This window comes from Gekko japonicus, unplaced genomic scaffold (assembly GCF_001447785.1).
Source record: "Gekko japonicus isolate JY-2015 unplaced genomic scaffold, Gekko_japonicus_V1.1 scaffold60, whole genome shotgun sequence".
NCBI lineage: Eukaryota > Metazoa > Chordata > Lepidosauria > Squamata > Gekkonidae > Gekko > Gekko japonicus.
This window is the reverse complement of record NW_015167528.1, coordinates 1,542,948-1,549,673: the sequence shown is the minus strand read 5'-3', so window position 1 is coordinate 1,549,673 and position 6,726 is coordinate 1,542,948.

Below are 6,726 nucleotides of genomic sequence, written 5' to 3'. Positions count from 1 at the left end.
AAAGGGGGGAGAAGAGAGTTCTTCCAGTCCTCGTCCATTCTGCCAACCGCGGCCCCGCGGTAGGCCGGAGGAGGGGGGCGATGCTCTTGTCGGCCTCCCCTCGCTTCACTTTACCTCGGCTGTTCGTCCTCAAATTTTCCACGCACATTCTAGGTAAGTCTTGCAGCAAGCCTGCGGGCACACAGTGCTCTCGTCTGCCACAATCTGCAAAGCTCAGGGACGTTAATCTAATGCTAGGTTACTAAGTAAACTAGCCAACAGAACGGAGCTCACACGCCGAGCTCCGTCCCGGCCGCCATCTTTAGCGAATAAAAGAATATGGGGATTCCCATAAACTGTGGCAGTTAGTAAATTCTAAGGAGTAGAGGACTGTGATGGACTTCATTTAAAATGCTGTTTTTCTAATGCAGCAAAATCAGAAAAGTGAGAATAGTTAAATTTGCTCTAGAATGTTGAGCTTGAGTGACAGGCTGATCTTTTTTTCTGATTGGCCAGCACCAGCTGAGGGAAATATAAGATCAACTGTATGCTATGGGGAGGGGGAGTTCATTTTGTGTTCAGCGGCCGTTACTGTTCAGTAAAGTAAAAGTTCAGCTCCAGGAGCAGATGTCTGAAGAGTCTGACTAAAAGTCTTTCCAACAAGTTCACCTTTTGAATAAATGGGGAGACTCCTGGTCTTAGTTGTGTTCAATGTAACCTGAGGAAGAATTCCATCTAAGAATTCAGGGTCTAGTGTCAGCTTATGCTGAAGTACATTTTCACACAGACGCCAAGAACTGGGGTTTGGTATTTTGGCTCCCACTAAGGCTAAACGGAACTGAATTATATTTTCAGGGAAGAAACATAAGTCCTGTCCAGTTATACAGGGAATTGGCACTGAGGCAGTCCCTGGTATGTAGTGAAAGCAAACAGTTATAGACTACTCCGAGGAAAGATTTCAGAACAGTGTGATTTCAGAAAAGGGGAAAGAACTTGATACACTAAAAGAGTGACCTTTTCAGAAAACCTGAACAGTGATGAGGAAACTATATGCAGAAACATTGTAACTGAAACCAAAGGGCTTAGTCAACTATCTCTCACTGATAAGAACCAGGGATTTGTAAAAATAAGCTGCCAATACACCATCTTGTCTGATAGGGTTGTCATATAGAGGATGGTGCAGAGTTATTTTCTGTTGCCCCAGAAGGTCAGACCAGAACCAACGGGTTGAAATTAAATCAAAAGAGTTTTCGGCTAAACATTAGGAAGAATTTCCTGACAGAGTGGTTCCTCAGTGGAACAGGCTTCCTCGGGAGGTGGTGGGCTCTCCTTCTTTGGAGGTTTTTAAACAGAGGCAGTTCACGAGAAGGGCGGGCAGGAAGGGTTTCCTCGGTGCTTAGTTCTCGTGGCCCTTTCTTACACACCCAGGGAAATGCTGATCACCACTTTGGGGTCAGGAAACAATTTTCTCAAGGCCAGTTTGGCCAGGGATCCTGGAGGCTTTTTGTCATCTTCTTGGCATGGAGCATGGGTCACTGGGGATGTGAGGGGAGGTATTTGTGAATTCCCTGTGCTGTGCATGGGATTGGACTAGATGACCCTGGAGGTCCCTTCCAATTTTTTGATTTGATTATTTATACTCTTCCCTTTTTTGGCAGATAAACATATTTCTCCTGGTAGAAAGCTATATGCCACTTTCATTGATTTGCATGGTACATTCAATTCAATATCTTGCTCGCATCTATGGAACAGTTGCATATGCCACCAAGACTACTATTTTTAATTAAATCTCTGTATATTTAATCTTTTGTTAAGGTTAGATGCTCCATTACTGGAAAATATTCCAATCTAATTCCAGTAATGAAAGGAGTCCAACAGGGCTGAATTTTGGCCCCAGATCTTTTAAATCTGTATTTACATGATCTCCCTCTCAAGTTAAATCACAGTAATTTCCATCTTCCTAAACTGAATGCTCATCATCTGCTGATTTTATTGTATGCAGATGATGCTGTGCGAGTATCTTGTACAAGAATAAGGTTGAACTGTATAGTTTGTGCTATGGAATTTTTTTTGCCAGTTTTTATTAATTATAGTTAATCAATTATTTTAGTTTTTCAGAAAGCAGGTAGAAAAGTTAGTCAGCCTTGGGCGATTAAAGGGCATCTGATTGAGCAAGTGTGTTCATTTTGTTTTCTTGGATTTCATTTTACAGCTTCCAATAACTGGTCTATGCATCATAATCATGTTTTAGAAGCGATGAAACCCCATTTAGCTGCCATTGTGAGGTTCTTTTTTTCAGTGTGGAAGTCAATCTATTCCAGTGGTATTGGAGGTCTACCAAGCAAAAAACCTATCTTACTTACTATACAAAGTCCCTATTTGGAACGCAGCAGATTTAGCTAGGCTAGAGGTTTCCTTCTTGCGTACTCTTTTGCAAGCCCCTAAATTGAGCTGCGGTGGCTCAAGTGGTTAAGATGCTGAACTGCAGGCTGTGGAAGGTCAGTAGTTCAGCAGTTCAAGACCCGGGTGCCGCATGATGGAGTGAGCTCCCGTCTCTAGTTCCAGCTCCTGCCAACCTAGCAGTTTGAAAGCAAGAAATTGCAAGTAGATAAATAGGTACCACTTCAGTGGGAAGGGAACAGCGTTCCGTGCGCCTTGGTGTTTAGTCATGCCGGCCACATGACCACGGAAACGTCTTCGGACAGCCCTGGCTCTTTGGCTTTGAAACGGAGATGAGCACCGCAACCCTAGAGTTGGACTCGACTGGCTTTCGAGCAAGGGAACCTTTACCTTTACTTTACCTAAATGTATCTCAGATTCGAATCTACTGTGGGAAACTGGTTGTAGTCCAATGTCTCTTATGGCTTGGGCAGCTCAGTTAAATTTAAACTCTCCTAATGAAAGCCCAGACTCACCCAGGGTCCTGTCTGCAGTGCCATGGGGAGGGGGGCAGAGAGGCTGCCATGGCAATTCTTGCCAGGTGGAGGGGGTGGCCTGGTATCAAGTGTGGGAAGCTTGCACTTGCATGATCCAATGCTGGCCCTATCAGAGGGTCTTGGGTGTCGGGGGTGGGGGCACCCTGGCCATGAATAAAGGCACCGCACTGCCCCCGCTTTGTGTGTGTGTGTGTATTATTTCAAGTGTAAATGGAGTTATTATGTGGTCGGGTACGGAGGGCCTCTGCCTTGGGCTCTGCCTCACCCCTCCCCTTGGTCCTGGGGCCACAAAGCAAATGATTAGATCAGGAGGTGATCAGAACTTAGATGCTAGTTGAAATTGTTTGCCCTTGGGGGGACTTTTCAGCCCCTCTTTTTCCTGTTTTGCCAAATTATTTCACTTTTCTAACAGTCCCAATTTCCTATTCTAACGGTCCCAAGTCTCAACTTTTTTTCTTGTCTAGAATAAACGTTTTACCACTTGCAGAACTGTCATCACTGCAAGGATATTAAAAAGGTAAAGGTTTCCCTTGCTCGAAAGCCAGTCGAGTCCGACTCTAGGGTTGCGGTGCTCATCTCCGTTTCAAAGCCGAAGAGCCAGCGCTGTCCGAAGACGTTTCCGTGGTCATGTGGCCAGCATGACTAAACACCGAGGCGCACGGAACGCAATGCAAGGATATTAGCCCCCCCCCCCGAAACTCTTCCCTTGGAGTAGAGCTGTGATTGAAACTTTGCCTCACTTTGATTTAGTTGTAACTTGTATTCATCTATAAGAGCTCCACCTCTGGATTCAGACAATATTGTTCCATCCCCTCTTTCAGATGGAGTTCTCTGATCGGACCTTGACTTGCAACTTACTGTGCTTCTGCCTTGACCCTCCTATTTTATTTATTTATTTATTTATTTACATGGGATTTATATACCGCCCATGACCCCTAATGGGTCTCAGAGCGGTTTACAATGAACTACTGCGTAGTTAATACCTAGCTAGGGCCACAATTCTCTTGGGGAGGGGATATCCTGCCAGCACCCATGCGGCATAGTCCTTCTTCGTCTCTGGCGGCCTCGTTGTTCCTTTCGGCGATCCGGATGGCTGGCGACCAAGTCCGAGCAGGCTCTGGCAATTTTTTCTCCTTCGGAGCGCCGCTGCTTTTAGGCGCAGCTTCCGGCAAACGTCCCATCAGCTCCTGCCGTGCTGCGTCCCACGTCACCACGTCGCTCCGGCTCCGCCTCCACTCAATTCGGCCGCCGCCTCCCTGGATCGCTCAACTCTTTTCTGCCGCCATTTCTCTCGTCTCTCGCCACCGCCACCTCTCTCGTCTCTCTCGTCTCTCTCCACTGCTGCCGACCGCACTCCCAGCACAGAGCCAGGAGGAGGGTGCCCCTTGCCACCTAGGGCAGGTACCCATTCCTCTTGTTGTTACTAGAGCCGCTGGGTTGGCGGGAGCTGGGACGGGGGACGGGGGCTCAACCTGGCTGCGGTGGGGATTCGAATAGCCCACGGTAGGGATTCGAACAGCCATTGTGGCTGTTTGCTATTGATGTTAACTGCAGGCATCGTACTGCCTGCGCCACTGCTCCTATGGCTCTACTCCAGCACCCCATCCAACTATGCTCCCTGCCTTACTGAGTTTCACATCTGCCTACATCCTAGTGCTCAAAAACACTATGGCCCCGGTCACACGGGCTGGAAAATGCGGGGGGGGGGAGTGTGGCTGTTTGCCCCGGGGCAAACTAATGCGCGCCTGCGATATCAGATGTCCGGTTGAGGTCCCGTCGAGGTCCCGTGGCTAGGGGGGAGGAGCCGATCACACCACAGGCAAAGAAGCGGGGCGGGGCGGCAAACGGGTTTTTGGTTTTTTTTACTTTTTTAAACTGAAGTGTGCACATGCTCCGTTGGGTGCTTGTGTGCATCCATGGAGCCTTGGGGGAAAAAATGACCTGTTTGCGAGGGGACATGGGTGGGTGCCGGATGCCACCAGAAACGCAATCAGACGCCCGCCCTTGCCCCATGGTTTCCGGAAACTAGTACCTCCGAGGTACTAGTCTTTTTGCCGCACATCTTCAGAGGGAAGCCTCAGTTGAGCCACGGGAGCTCTACGCTTCCCAGATGTGGCAGTGAGATCGGGCCCGGAAAATCCGCCTTTCTTCCATCTCTCTAGCGTGGCTACTGTTCCGTGTGACCGCAGCCTATGTTGCACTTTAGAGGCTCAGTGCCAGAGGGCATACAAACTCATCTACCCTTGGATTTTTTGTGAAATCCAAGGGAAATTTAGTGAATGTTAACATTATGAGCATTAATTTGCCATGAGTGGGGCCGTAGTTTTGTCTATAAAGACATAACAGATCTCTGCTTCATAGGTTGGTCTTTTAGCAACTTTTAAAAAGGTAAAACATTGCATATGAAATAAGTTTTAAATCTCAGCTTGTGACTTCCAAGCTATCATGTCATTGCATCCTCTGGAGCTACCCAACTAAGGTTAAATGAGGCTGATTATTCTGGAGATAGCCTCCATGCCTAAAAGCACTGAACACCTACATCTGAATAAATAATGTAGAGGATTATTCAAGGATAAGAGAGACAGCTTCATCAGGAATCCACTTAAATCCTCCCATGTTATAAGCATTTATTCAAACTGATGCTGAATAATTAAATAACAGAGGATTTTTTTTTTGTCTTTTATGCAGTTTGCACACTATTGGGTGCCTTGGCTGTCAATGAGATTTGGGCAATAAAAGAATGCAGTGTGTAAGGAGGCATATTTTCTTGTGGAACTAGATCTGGTCAATTTTGACTTTTATCAAGAAACTTGCAAAATGCCTGCATTGTGGCAGGTGAGAAGTGTACAGAGAGGAAACACCTACAAGTGGCAAGTGCTCCCTGGAGACACTGTGTGCCATTGTGTACTCTTTTCTACATACAGAAAAAGAGAAAGCACACCCTGGCAGCATCCCTATGGACTGGTCACCCAGGATCAGGTGGGAAGGCCAACGTTTGCCCACTCTATTACACTGTTCTCAAATGCAGTTTTATTTTCCATGGGAGAGCAAATAGCAACCACTTGCTTACATGAAAGAAACTGAAAAAACACACTCAGATGCTAGCAAGATGGAGGTGGTAGGGAAGGGCTAACAGCTATTGTCTTCCCCCAGATTCCTCTTATACGAGTCCAAATAGAGGGAACAGGATTAACCAAGTCTCCTCCTTGTTTCTCTCTTAATTCAGGGATAAGCTGCAGAGACTCCACCTCTTCCTTGCATCAGCTGCTTCCAAGCCACTCCCACTTTCTGTTTCTCTGTTCTTATTCCCCTTCCCTCGGTCCTTTTCCTCTTTCCTTACAAGGAGCCATACCTTATAGTGAGGCTGTTTCTTGACATTCCACTTGCCTATGCCAGTAGTGTAGATGTCACCAGCTCTTGTCCTCCTCACAGTTACCCTGGCAGGATGGGCTTCACCATCAAACACATGGGGGACTCCATTGAAGTCAGAGCTAACCTGCTCCCTATCTCTAGTGAACTCACCAGTCCCAATAGATTCAGGTGAATAGCTGTGTTGGTCTGAAGCAACAGATAAAAGTTTGAGTCCAGTGGCACCTTTAAGACCAACAACGTTTAATTCTGGGAATAAGCTTTTGTGTGCATGCACATTGTGATTGGACACAAAAGCTTATACCCAGAATTAAACTTTGTTGGTCTTAACGGTGCCACTGGACTCAAACTTCATCAATTCCAGCTACTCTTATTTCACTAATGAATCTTAGCTTTTGTTACTTGATGATGCTGAAATGTGATGGAGTTTGGGGGGAATTGG